We start from the raw sequence: 14525 nt of genomic DNA on the forward strand, positions 1-14525 counted from the left end.
CATACTGCTCAGTAGCATGGAGCTGCTCCTGCATAAAGCTGTGCATGTGCTCCTCCATGTACAAGTGCGGCCGTACTGCTCAGTAGCATGGAGCTGCTCCTGTATAAAGCTGTGCATGAGCCCCTCCATGTACAAGTGCGGCCGTACTACTCAGTAGCATGGAGCTGCTCCTGTATAAAGCTGTGCATGAGCCCTCCATGTACAAGTGCAGCCGTACTACTCAGTAGCATGGAACTGCTCCTGTATAAAGCTGTGCATGAGCCCTCCATGCACAAGTGCGGCCATACTACTCAGTAGCATGGAGCTGCTCCTGTATAAAGCTGTGCATGAGCCCTCCATGTACAAGTGCGGCCGTACTGCTCAGTAGCATGGAGCTGCTCCTGTATAAAGCTGTGCATGAGCTCCTCCATGTACAAGTGCGGCCATACTGCTCAGTAGCATGGAGCTGCTCCTGTATAAAGCTGTGCATGAGCCCCTCCATGTACAAGTGCGGCCGTACTGCTCAGTAGCATGGGAAAAATTGGGATCAAAATGCGGCGTTTCCGCAAATGCCAGTACCTGCGCTGTCTGAACTTAAACAATGTTCCGCGTATGTTTTGCACTTGTGTGAACCAAACCTCAGACTTTCCTAGTGGCTCTGGGTCACCATGAGCTATCTGGGTATGGAGTGGTAAGTAATGCATCACATTCTACTCAATGTCATTATTTTTCCTCTGTAAAGCTGCGTACACACGGTACAATTTTCCATCAGATCGGCGGATCTAACTGGTCTGATCAGATTCCGATTAATAACGCGATCAATTTTGGGTAGTTATCAATGCAAAATTGATTGCATTATCGATTGAGAGCAATTTGGGTGTCTACACATGATGCATTTTCTTATCAGATCACCCATCGTTTGAATGGAAAATTGTACTATGTGTACTGGGCTTTAGTCATGTGATCCAGTGAAATTGTTACGTTGTCCTTTCCCTGCACTACAGAGATGCTTGAACAGAAATGGAAATAGATTATTGAAGGACAAGTACAGCGAAAAATGTAAACATTTAAAATCTGACAAAACGTTTTGGACTAGTCCATCTCCTCATGGGGTTTTCCAGAGTTTTCTCTGTTTTTAAAACATTTCCAGAGTAGCAGCTGCTAAGTCTAACTGCCAAAATAGTGTGCATGTAGGGAGGCTGGCTGGCATCTTACTATGTTGGCAGTTAGAATTAGCAACTGCCATACAAGAAATGCCTTTTGTCTGTTCAGTCAAATTATAACTGCTTATTTGTTTTTCGCTGTAGTGGTATTTTAACCATAATCACAAATTAAACACAATAGTAATTATTACAACTAAAACAGCTATTAACAGTCAGTTCTCCCCTGCTGCTGGCCCCCTGGTGCAGGAGCCCAATGCCAGATTTCATCCCTCTTCCTACACTACTGTCTTTTCACACAGGCAGCTCAGTCAGTTTTCTCCTTTAGTAAAGCGTAGCCCCGCTCCTCTCTGTAATCTCCCTTTACCCAAGCGTAGTCCTGCTCCGTCAGAAACAAGTGTTCTCCCTGTCCCAAGTGTAGCCCTGCCCCCTGTAACAGGCAGCTGTGTTCTCCATGTTCCTAAGCTTAGCCCCGCCCCCTGTAAGAAACAGCTGTTCTCCTTTTTCTATATGTAGGTCCGCCCCTCTATGTGATAGGCAGCTGAGTGTTCCCCCATCCCCAAGCTAGCCACGCCACCTCTGCAATATGCTGTCATGTTCAACAATATCACCCTTTTTGTTTTAGCTGCATTTAAATCAGCTCATTGCCGGTGCAGAAAACTCGCCCCGTATACCTTCTCTCTCTAATCCCCCTCAGGCCTGTCCTAGTGATTGCTCTGGCGGCCACCAGGGGGAGCTGCTGATAGATAGAGGTAACATGGGCACTCACATTTGGCTGCTGCTCTTCTGCCTCCCGTAGCTAGACGGAGACTCGTTCCTGTAGGCGGAGCCTCTGCCCAGGAATGCCACTCTTGTGTGTGGAGCCTCGGAGAGTCTGGAGACACGTCCTCCTCTGGTATCTCCGCCGTCACTCTGCCAGTCCGCACGGGCTGCTTCTCTATGACGTCACTTGCTTCCGCAGGATCTCGAGGTCTGCAGCTGCACGGGACTCCTGGTGACGTCAGCCGGCTATTCCTCTGCAGGTGCGTGATGCCTGCCTGGCAGTATTTATATATGAATAGTATTGGGAATACTGAGATCCTACTCAACCTCTAAGCATATTGCTAGTGACATTCATGTAATGAGAGTATAATGACAGCAGCACTGGCGCTGTGTGGGGTGTGTAGGAGAGGATCAGCCTGACACCAGCAAGCTTTGATGGGTTCCCCTTCTCATGCCCCTCCCCCACTGGTGATCCCATGGCCAGCAGGCATACCACCAGGGTATAACATGGCACTTCATAACAACACTGATCTCCTTCACAGCAGCAGGAAATTTGGGCACATGAGGCAGGTGGACAAAAAGGGCGCCGCCATTCACTCCCATAATAAATATCGTTTAATGGGCGCCCAACAGGAAAAAAGGGCGCCGGAGAAAAATAACGTTTTAAAAGCGGCGCCCGGAGACTTTTAATGTTTTACAACTGCTTCTCATGATTACACATTATTTAATAATTTATAATTTTTTAAACATTATTTTTAAACGAAAAACAGTACAATATTTTTGTAAAACATTATTTTTAAACGAAAAACCGCACAATATTTTTTAAAACGTTATTAACGTTAATAACAGGGGGGTCTTAGGTTTAGGCATCACCAGGGGGGTCTTAGGTTTAGGCACCACCAGGGGGGTCTTAGGTTTAGGCGTCACCAGGGGGTCTTAGGTTTAGGCACCACCAGGGGGGTCTTAGGTTTAGGCACCACCAGGGGGGTCTTAGGTTTAGGCACCACCAGGGGGGTCTTAGGTTTAGGCGTCACCAGGGGGGTCTTAGGTTTAGGCACCACCAGGGGGGTCTTAGGTTTAGGCACCACCAGGGGGGTCTTAGGTTTAGGCACCACCAGGGGGGGTCTTAGGTTTAGGCACCACCAGGGGGGGTCTTAGGTTTAGGCGCCACCAGGGGAGTCTTAGGTTTAGGCGTCACCAGGGGGGTCTTAGGTTTAGGCACCACCAGGGGGGTCTTAGGTTTAGGCACCACCAGTGGGGTCTTAGGTTTAGGCACCACCAGGGGGGTCTTAGGTTTAGGCGCCACCAGGGGAGTCTTAGGTTTAGGCGTCACCAGGGGGGTCTAGGGGTTAGGGGTAGGTACAGGGAGGGTTCTGTGTGAGAGTAGGGTTAGGTATAGCTTTAGTAACATTCTTATTAATGTTTTATAAAACGTTATTATAAATTTCACTTTTTAAACAGGGAAGATTAATGTTTTTACAATTGCCGATTTCATACACATTATTTAATGATTTATAACTTTATAAAACATTATTTTTAAACGAAATATAGCACAATTTTTTTTAAACGTTATTCATGCTTATCGTTTAAAACCCTGCGCCCTTTTTTCCCGGCGCCCTTTTTTAATGTACGCCTCCTTCACACCCTCACCCGTGCCTATAATAAGTGCAGCCACCATGAGACTCCTTCCTCCCATGAGTGCAGCCATTTTCCCTTCCCCAGCTCACTTACCAAATACAGCGATCATTGCACCCACAAGTTGAGGCTGGGAACACACTAGGGGCTTGATTCACAAAGCGGTGCTAACCTACTTAGCACGTCTAAAGTCTTTAGATGTGCTAACCAGGGTGCTAAGTAGGTTAGCACCGGATTTCTCAATTGAGAAAACCGGTGCTAACCTACTTAGCACCCTGGTTAGCGCGCCTTAAGACTTTAGACGTGCTAAGTAGGTTAGCACCGCTTTGTGAATCAAGCCCATGGTGTTGCGTGAAATGTTGCATTTTGCTGCATATGATTTTAAAGGGACACTTAAGCCAGGAATAGAAAATCAGTTTTACTTTCCTGGGGCTTCTACCAGCCCCCTCCAGCCGTCCTGTACCCTCACAGTCACTCACGGAGCCGCCAGTCCCCCGCCGCCAGCTAGTTTCGTTTCTTTTATAAAACAGGCCTGGCCAAGCATATTTTTTTTCGTGTTCCCACAATAGTGTCCTGCGCCTGTTCAGGATGCTATTGAGGATGGGAACATAAAGAAGGATACGTGTGGAGAGGCCTGCGCAGGCATAGAAAGTCCACCGACTCCCTGTCAGGGCCTGTCAGCGAAAACGAATCTAGCTGGCGGCAGGGGACCAGAGGCTCTGTGAGTGACTACAAGGGCATGGGATGGCTGCAGGGGGCTGGTAGAAGCCCCAGGCAAGTAAAACTGATTTTTTTATTCCTGACTTAAGTGTCCCTTTAAGTGCGTTTGTGTTGCGCACATGCATTTTGCTTGCGTTCTAATGTGTCTGCATTTCGCACATATAAATCGCAAGTGCATTTTGTGTGCATTTTTTTATATGTGTTTTATGCTCCTCACTAGGACGTCGACGGGAACTGGAAATATATCATCAACATTTTTTTTTTTTAAAGAGATAAAATGCTATACCTCTGCGTCACCATTAACATACCTTATGTGTGTTTTGGAAAAATATGCAGCAAGTTCAGCGTTTTTAAAAACACATATTGCAGAACGCAAACAATTGCGTTATATGTGCGTTAACGCTAGCGTTTCTGCCTAGTGTGTTCCTACCCTGAATGCACAGGCACCCTGATACCTTCCCTCCCCCAAGTGTGCATCAGGTCACATGTCTGCCCCCATAACAAGTGTGACCATCAGAGCTGACACAGAAGAGAGGGGCCAGCTTTCTGTGCAGCAGTGAAACCAGATTAGGAGGCACTTTTCAATCAGTGTATCTGAAGCCAGGAATGCACACGGCAGAGACACACCCCACCTGAGGTCCCGTTTCCACAGACGCAAAATTTTCAGCATTTTCTCGCATATGATTCACACGGGAAAACGCAGAAATCAGGCGGCAGTCCAATTGGCATGCAGGGTAAAAATCGGACAGCATGCTTTTTTTTTTTTCTTTATACAGAGACCTGCCCCTGGCCCCGAAATATTAACCACTTTCCCGCACGCAAACCCCCTTCCTGATGCATAAGCCTTAATTCCCCCCCCCCCCCCCCCTACACACACATTACCCCTTCCTGATGGCTAACCCTTAACCCGGCCAGGACAGGTGTCCATAACGGTTAGCCCTCGTACTCCCTGCAGTGGAAAGCACCAGGTCACTTAGCATTCACTTTAACCTAACCTAGGCAGCTTTGGCTCTGTGCTGCCCTTGTTCTGCCAGTGATAATAGCACTGCCTGAAAGGCTGTCCAGACCTTGTATTTATAGTGCAAAGAGTACAATGACATCAGAAGGGGCTGTACTATGACATCAGAAGGGGCGTGGCCAAATTACCCAGACACTAGCAAGGGAAAACCCCAGACATGTCCCCAACTGAAGATTCTGGAAATTTCTATACAATGTGAGCGATTGGCTCTTCATCTCTTAGGGCCTGTACACACTGCTGCATTTGCGCTGTTTTTAAAATCGCATGCGTTTTTTAAATCACAATTAAAAAAAATAAATCATGAAAATCGCCATGACATGTATTGTACACACTGGGGCAATACTTTTTTAGAAAAACGCAATCTCAGTGACTGCTGTGTTTTTTAGTCACTGTATTGGAAAAAAACGCAGGAAAAAACGCAATGCATGCGATTTTCATTTCATTTTTAGGTAAACAATTAGGAACACAGTGTTCATATTCTACCCTCGGCTCTAGGACGACCAGGTACTGCCTTCTCCATTCTCCGTAAAGTGTTATACCCTCATTCCTCACAGCGAGGAGTACCACCACCTGCCATATGTTTTTGGGATGTGGGAGGAAACCGCAGTGCCTGGAGGAAACCAACGCAGACACAGGGAGAACATACAAACTCCATGCAGATTCAGAGTGCCTTGGCTGGGATTCCAGCCAGAGACCCAGAGCTGCAAGGCCTTGTGCTGCTCTTGCACTGCAACTTCTCACAGCACTGCCTGAAAGGCTGTCTGGACCTTGTATTTATAGTGCAAAGTGTACTATGACATCAGAAAGGGGCGTGGCCAAATCACTCAGGCACTTACAAGGGAAATCCCCAGACATGTCCCCAACTGAAGATTCTGGAAAATCTATAAAATGTTAGCGATTGGCTCTTCATCTCTTAGGGCCTGTTCACACTGCTGCATTTGCGCCGAGTTTTTAAAATCGCATGCGTTTTTTAAATCACAAATTTGTATATAAAATCATGAATATGGTTATGACCTGTACACACTGGTTCCATGCGCAGTGACTGCTGCGTTATTTAAGTGCTGCATTTGAAAAGACGCAGGAAAAAAACGCAATGCATGCAATTGTCACTGCGTTTTTTAGGTAAACAATCAGGAAACCAGGAAAAGAACGCCTCCGTGAAACCGCAAGTGCACAAAAACCGCAAGTAGAAATTTGATTACAAAATGCAATCACATCGCACTGCAATTGCGCTTTCGATTTTCAGTCTGTACATGCCCTAAGGTTTTTATTTTCCTAGAATATCTTTACCCCTTAGACTGCCAGATTTTTTGTCAAAATGCCAATCAAAATGTAATGAAACTGTCACTGATATTTTACTACAGCTAAATGTACTCTCACACACAATCCTCCCCGACCCCTATCCGTTAACCTCCCCCCCACACACAACACCCCTTCCTGGAGCCTAATGCTACGTACACACATGCGACAACGATCGTTCGTTAAGAACGACGAACGAACTTTTAATTGATGAAAGAACGACCTAAGTAAAGGTAGTTTTAAAATGTGTGTAACGATCTGATCGTTAGAACGAACGTTACATCACAGAAAGCAACTATTGCGCCTGCGCATAAAAATGAGAAGTTCCATGGAGAAATAGTGAAATGCGCATGTCAAGCCTAGTACGAACGATCGTTTCCAACGATGTACTACTTTTGCAAACGATCGTCGTTGGTTAAAATCCGCCGAGACAGAACTTTCTTTTGTAGCGATTTGGCTCGTTCGTCGTTTGCCTTAATAGTCGGTGGTTCGTTTTTTGTAACGATCGTCGTTGGTAAAGATCGGGGAACGATCGTTACAAACGACTATAGTCGCATGTGTGTACGCACCTTAAGCCTTAATCGTCTACTATGCACATTACCCCTTCCTGATGGCTAATCCTTAACCTTACTGGGACAGGTGGTCATAATGGGTAGCCCTCCTACACCCTGCAGTGGAAAGCACCAGAAGACTAAGCATTCACCCTAGTGGGGAATAGTCTCGGTTATGCTCTCAATGCTAGGATGCCAGGGCTCACATTATACCCTCCACTCTAGGAAGACCAGGTACTGCCTTCTCCACTCTCCATAAAGCGGTATTCCCTCATTCCCCACAGCGAAGAGTACCACCACCTGCCATATGTTTTTGGGATGTGGGAGGAAACCGCAGTGCCTGGAGAAAAGCAACGCAGACACAGGGAGAACATACAAACTCCATGCAGATTCAAAGTGGGATTCCAGCCAGAGACCCAGAGACGCAAGGCCTTGTGCTGCTCTTGCACTGCAACTTCTCACAGCACTGCCTGAAAGGCTGTCTGGACCTTGTATTTATAGTGCAAAGTGTACTATGACATCAGAAAGGGGCGTGGCCAAATCACTCAGGCACTTACAAGGGAAAACCCCAGACATGTCTACAACTGAAGATTCTGGAAAATTCTATACAATGTTAGCGATTGGCTCTTCATCTCTTAAGGGCCTGTTCACACTGCTGCATTTGCACCAAGTTTTTAAAATTGCATGTGTTTTTTAAATCGCAAATTTTAAAAAAAAATCATAATTATGGTGATGACCTGTGCACACTGGTTAGATGCGCAGTGACTGCTGCGTTATTTAAGTGCTGCATTTGAAAAGACGCAGGAAAAAACGCAATTCATGCAATTGTCATTGCGGTTTTTAGGTAAACAATCAGGAAACCAGGAAAAGAACGCCTCCGCGAAACCGCAAGTGCACAAAAACTGCAAGTAGAAATTTGATTACAAAACGCAATTGCATCGCACTGCAATTGCGCTATCGATTTTCAGTGTGTACAGACCCTATTGTCTTTTTCAGTGTGTTCAGGCCCTAAAGTAATTTGCGGAAAGCGGAATTTCCCCCAAATCGGAAATTGACATTTCCGACCATGCCTATTGAATACAAATTATACAACTGAGGCCGGCTTCACACTGTATATCGGTGGTGAGGCCAAAAACGTGATTACCACGTTACTATGCAGTATGGCATCCGTCCACGCTTGCGGTCACTTCCTGTTTCTGAAATGCGGAAGTGCACGGAAGCGTATTATAAAAGATATGCTTCCGTGCAAGCGCAGCCCTCCACCGCCGCCAACTTTTCCAAAAAGTCTGTGTCGCCATACATTTACATAACTACTGGTCCAACGCAGATCGCCGCAGGAGCGGCACGGTAGCGGAGGTATGCACGTGCGTTAGATAGGAAACTCCCTCCGCAGCATACGGCAATGTGGGGAATGTGAAATCCCCCATAGACTTTCATTGTCCGGGGGCATGGAGCCGCTACTGTATAAAGCTGTGCATGAGCTCCTCCATGTACAAGTGCGGCCGTACTGCTCAGTAGCATGGAGCTGCTCCTGCATAAAGCTGTGTATGAGCTCCTCCATGTACAAGTGCGGCCGTACTGCTCAGTAGCATGGAGCTGCTCCTGTATAAAGATGTGCATGAGCCCCTCCATGTACAAGTGCGGCCGTACTGCTCAGTAGCATGGAGCTGCTCCTGTATAAAGCTGTGCATGAGCTCCTCCATGTACAAGTGCAGCCGTACTGCTCAGTAGCATGGAGCTGCTCCTGCATAAAGCTGTGCATGAGCCCCTCCATGTACAAGTGCGGCCGTACTGCTCAGTAGCATGGAGCTGCTCCTGTATAAAGATGTGCATGAGCCCCTCCATGTACAAGTGCGGCCGTACTGCTCAGTAGCATGGAGCTGCTCCTGTATAAAGCTGTGCATGAGCCTCCATGTACAAGTGCGGCCGTACTACTCAGTAGCATGGAGCTGCTCCTGTATAAAGCTGTGCATGAGCCCTCCATGTACAAGTGCAGCCGTACTGCTCAGTAGCATGGAGCTGCTCCTGTATAAAGCTGTGCATGAGCCCTCCATGTACAAGTGCTGCCGTACTACTCAGTAGCATGGAGCTGCTCCTGTATAAAGCTGTGCATGAGCTCCTCCATGTACAAGTGCGGCCGTACTGCTCAGTAGCATGGAGCTGCTCCTGTATAAAGATGTGCATGAGCCCCTCCATGTACAAGTGCGGCCGTACTGCTCAGTAGCATGGAGCTGCTCCTGTATAAAGCTGTGCATGAGCCCTCCATGTACAAGTGTGGCCGTACTACTCAGTAGCATGGAGCTGCTCCTGTATAAAGCTGTGCATGAGCCCTCCATGTACAAGTGCAGCCGTACTGCTCAGTAGCATGGAGCTGCTCCTGTAAAAAGCTGTGCACGAGCTCCTCCATGTACAAGTGCAACCGTACTGCTCAGTAGCATGGAGCTGCTCCTGCATAAAGCTGTGTATGAGCCCCTCCATGTACAAGTGCGGCCGTACTGCTCAGTAGCATGGAGCTGCTCCTGTATAAAGCTGTGCATGAGCTCCTCCATGTAGAAGTGCGGCCGTACTGCTAAGTAGCATGGAGCCAGTGGCGTACCTAGGGCATTTGACACCCGGTGCTGGGTATTATACGACCCCCCCCCCCCCCAAAAAAAAAGTAAAGGGGCAAAAAATGGGTGGCGCTATATCCGCGGCAAAGAAATGGGTGTGGCCATGACCGGATGAGGGCGGAGCTAACTGTAATTTAACGTGAACCCGGGTGAGAGTGATATGGAGGCTGCCATATTTATTTCCTGTTAAACAATACTAGTTGCCCTGCTGATCTATTTGGCTGCAGTAGCGAACTGAATCACACCAGAAACAAGCATGCTTGTTCAGGGTCTATGGTTGAAAGAATTAGAGGCAGAGGACCAGCACGGCAGCCAGGCAACTGATATTGCTTAAAAGGAGATAAATATGGCAGCCTCAATATTATTCTCACCTCGGGTTCCCTTTAAAAGTGCAACGCAAAGACAGTGGACCCAAGTTTTGGTGACCCTTTCCCCAGAAAATTCACATACTTGTGCAGGTTTTCTCAAGAAAATAAACGTAATGTGTGCAGATTTGCCCAGAGAATACGTTCAATCATGTCGGCAAATTTGCCCAGAGAATAAGTTCAATCATGTCGGCAGATTTGCCCAGAAAATACATGCAATCATGTCGGCAGATTTGCCCAGAAAATACATGCAATCATGTCGGCAGATTTGCCCAGAAAATACATGCAATCATGTCGGCAGATTTGCCCAGAAAATACATGCAATCATGTAGCAGATTTGCCCAGAAAATACATGCAATCATGTAGCAGATTTGACCAGAAAATACATGCAAACGTGTGGCAGACCAGTCCAGAAAACACTTCAATCATGTAGCAGACCTGGCCAGAACGTAAACGCTACACCTGGCTGCTAATATAAATTAAAAAAACACATTTACTCACCTGCAGCAGAACTCCTGTTCTGGCCTCCGTCCGGTGCGCAGCTCCCACTATCCTCTGCAGCCAGCAACTGAAACTCCCAAAGTCTCCAGAGCAGGGCTTCAGACATTTTACTATAGCCCTGCTCTGCCACTGCAGTGAACTGACACAGCATCTATTAGATGCCGAAAGTCAGTTCACGCTGGGGGGTGCTTGGAGAATTTTAGGGGGTGCTTCAGTACCCAAAGCACCCCCCCCCCCCGGTGCCGCCACTGCCCCCAGTATAGGTAGCTAGCAGTTGCCCCCAGTATAGGTAGCTAGTTGCCCCCAGTGAAGGTAGTATAGTTGCCCCAATATAGCTAGTATAGTATATGGAGAACCTGTGCGGACCAGTTGGCTGCCTAAGAACCTGTGCGGACCAGTTGGCTCCGGTGCTCACCACTCTATTCAGAAAATCGCTAGCGGAAGGTACAGTCCCCTCCTGTTTCAAGAGGTCCACAATTATACCGGTCCCAAAAAAGCCAGGCAGCACAGACCTTAACAACTTCAGACCCGTGGCTTTAACACCTACCATTATGAAGGTTCTAGAACGGCTAGTCCTCACTCACCTGAAACGCACTACTGATGCACTGCTTGACCCACTCCAATTTGCATACAGGGCCAACAGGTCCATAGAGGACGCCATAAACATCAGCCTGGCACACATCATGGGGCACCTCGACCGGCCTGGCTCCTATGCCAGAATCCTGTTCCTGGACTTCAGTTCAGCCTTCAACACGATCTGCCCAGACACCCTGGTCGACAACCTGGCGCAGCTCGGTGTTGACCCCACACTTCGAGCATGGGTCAAGAGCTTCCTTTCAGACAGGACACAACAGGTCAAGCTCGGAAACTGCTCCTCCAGCATGAGAACTACCAATACAGGGGCACCTCAAGGGTGTGTACTGTCCCCGCTTCTATTCTCTATGTACACCAATAACTGCACTTCCGCCTCAGACTCCATCAAGGTCATCAAGTTTGCCGACGACACAACAATCATCGGTCTCATCGGCGAAAACGGAGAGCGGGAATACCGCGGGGAGATAGGGAGAATATGCGAGTGGTGCAAGAACAGCAACCTGGTCCTCAACGCAACAAAGACTGTTGAGCTGATTGTTGATTTCAGGAGGAACCCTCCCACTCACCCACCAGTCTACATAGGCGAGACCAAAGTCTCCAGAGTATCATCGGTCCGGTTCCTTGGCACAACCTTATCCACTGATCTAAGGTGGGAACAGAACACCATCAAAATTCAGAAGAAGGCACAGCAGAGGCTTTTTTTCCTGCGCCAACTTAAAAAATTTGGGATGCCTCGGGAGCTGCTAACCAGCTTCTACACCGCTACCACGGAGTCCATACTTTGCTCCTCAGTTATCGTCTGGTACGCCCGCGCAACGGCCAGCGACAGACAAAAACTGCAAAGAATCATTAATGAGGCGGAAAGGATCATCGGATCGCCCCTGCCACCTCTCGATCTCCTCCACGTGGCTAGGATGAGGAAGAGGGCCACCAGGATTTCCTGCGACCCCGCCCACCCTGGCAGCTGCTTTTTTTGAGCCCCTCCGATCCGGCCGCCGCTTCCGAACGATCCCAACCAAGACCACCAGGCACAGGAACTCTTTCTTCCCCCAGGCAGTTCTGCTGCTCAACAACTCTGACCCCTGACTCTTCCGTCCTAGTCTGCAACCAGCATACTTGCCTTAGTGGCTCTTCTGCCTTCTCTTCAGCATCTCTAACACACAACATCACAATAGATGTCATCGTACTGTTATGCTGCCAGTTTGTGGAACTGTAGCCGCTAATGTATTGTAAATGCTGTCAGTATGTGTAATGGCCATATATATGTAAAATGTATTGTAAATGCTGTCATTATGTGTAATTGCCGTATATATGTAAAATGTACAACTGTCATTACGTACTTGTCCAAGCCATGTGTACCACAAGCAATTCCGAGTACGGCACCACCGTACTTGGCGAATAAATCCATCTTGTAGTGCCCCCGGATAGGCAGCATAGCTGCTGCCCTCAATGTAGGTAGTGTTGCTGCCCCCAGTGTAGCTAGTATAGTGGCCCCCGTACAGCTGCCCTCCAGTATAGGTAGTATAGTGGCCCACAGTTTAGATAGTATAGTTGCCCCAAGTGTAGCCTCCATTGTAGCTGGTATGGTGCACCCCCCCCCCAGTATAGGTAATATAGTGGCCCCCAGTATAGCTAGTATAGTGACCCCCATGCCCAGTGTAGCTAGTATAGTGGCCCCCCGTTTAGCTGCCCCCAGTATAGTGGCCCCAAGTTTAGGTAGTATAGTGGCCCCCAGTTTAGGTAGTATAGTGGCCCCCAGTTTAGGTAGTATAGTGGCCTCCAGTTTAGGTAGTATAGTGGCCCCAGTTTAGGTAGTATAGTGGCCCCCCATTTAGCTGCCCCCAGTATAGTGGCCCCCAGTTTAGGTAGTATAGTGGCCCCCAGTATAGTGGCCCCCAGTTTAGGTAGTATAGTGGCCCCCCGTTTAGCTGCCCCAGTATAGTGGCCCCAGTTTAGGTAGTATAGTGGCCCCCCGTTTAGCTGCTCCCAGTTTAGGTAGTATAGTGGCCCCCAGTTTAGCTGCCCCCAGTATAGTGGCCCCCAGTTTAGGTAGTATAGTGGCCCCCAGTTTAGCTGCCCCCAGTTTAGGTAGTATATTACCCCCCCCCCCGTATAGCTAGAAGGAGGGATGACAGCTGGGATAGCGGTGGGGAGGGGGGGACATATCTCCCCCCTCCCTCACCTGGGTCCCCTCCTTCTGCTTCTGCCTCTTCCCCCCCCCCAAAAAATGTGGGCAGCGGGCAGCAAACAGGGCGAGCAGGCAGGCGCGGAGAATACTCACATTACTTCTGCGTATCAGCCTGGAACATGCGTCGCCGTCACGTGCCTCTACTGCGCCTCCAATGATTGGAGTCGCAAGAAGAGGCACGTGACGGCGACGGAGCGTTCCAGGCTGATACGCGGAAGTAAAGTGAGTATTCTCCGTGCTCGCCTGCTCACTGACCACTGCCCCCGGCCGCTGCCCGCATTTTGAGGGGGGAGAAAAGAGGCAGAAGGAGGGGACCCAGGTGAGGGAGGGGGGGGGGGATATGTCCCCCCTCCCCACCGCTATCCCTGCTGTCACACCTCCTACTAGCGCTGCTCTTCCCCTCCTGAGTCCGGCATCTATGGGGGGTCGTGGCGACACCCCCCTGGCTGTCTGGCACCCGGTGCGCCGCGCCCCCCTGCGCTCTGTGGTAGAAACGCCACTGCATGGAGCTGCTCCTGTATAAAGCTGTGCATGAGCTCCTCCATGTACAAGTGCGGCCGTACTGCTCAGTAGCATGGAGCTGCTCCTGTATAAAGATGTGCATGAGCTCCTCCATGTACAAGTGCGGCCGTACTGCTCAGTAGCATGGAGCTGCTCCTGTATAAAGCTGTGCACGAGCCCCTCCATGTACAAGTGCGGCCATACTGCTCAGTAGCATGGAGCTGCTCCTGTATAAAGCTGTGCATGAGCCCCTCCATGTACAAGTGCGGCCGTACTGCTCAGTAGCATGGAGCTGCTCCTGTATAAATCTGTGCATGAGCTCCTCCATGTACAAGTGCGGCCATACTGTTCAGTAGCATGGAGCTGCTCCTGTATAAAGCTGTGCATGAGCTCCTCCATGTACAAGTGCGGCCGTACTGCTCAGTAGCATGGAGCTGCTCCTGCGTAAAGCTGTGCATGTGCTCCTCCATATACAAGTGCGGCCGTACTACTCAGTAGCATGGAGCTGCTCCTGTATAAAGCTGTGCATGAGCCCTCCATGTACAAGTGCGGCCGTACTACTCAGTAGCATGGAACTGCTCCTGTATAAAGCTGTGCATGAGCCCTCCATGTACAAGTGCGGCCATACTACTCAGTAGCATGG

This window comes from Hyperolius riggenbachi, chromosome 4 (assembly GCF_040937935.1).
Source record: "Hyperolius riggenbachi isolate aHypRig1 chromosome 4, aHypRig1.pri, whole genome shotgun sequence".
NCBI classification, from domain to species: domain Eukaryota; kingdom Metazoa; phylum Chordata; class Amphibia; order Anura; family Hyperoliidae; genus Hyperolius; species Hyperolius riggenbachi.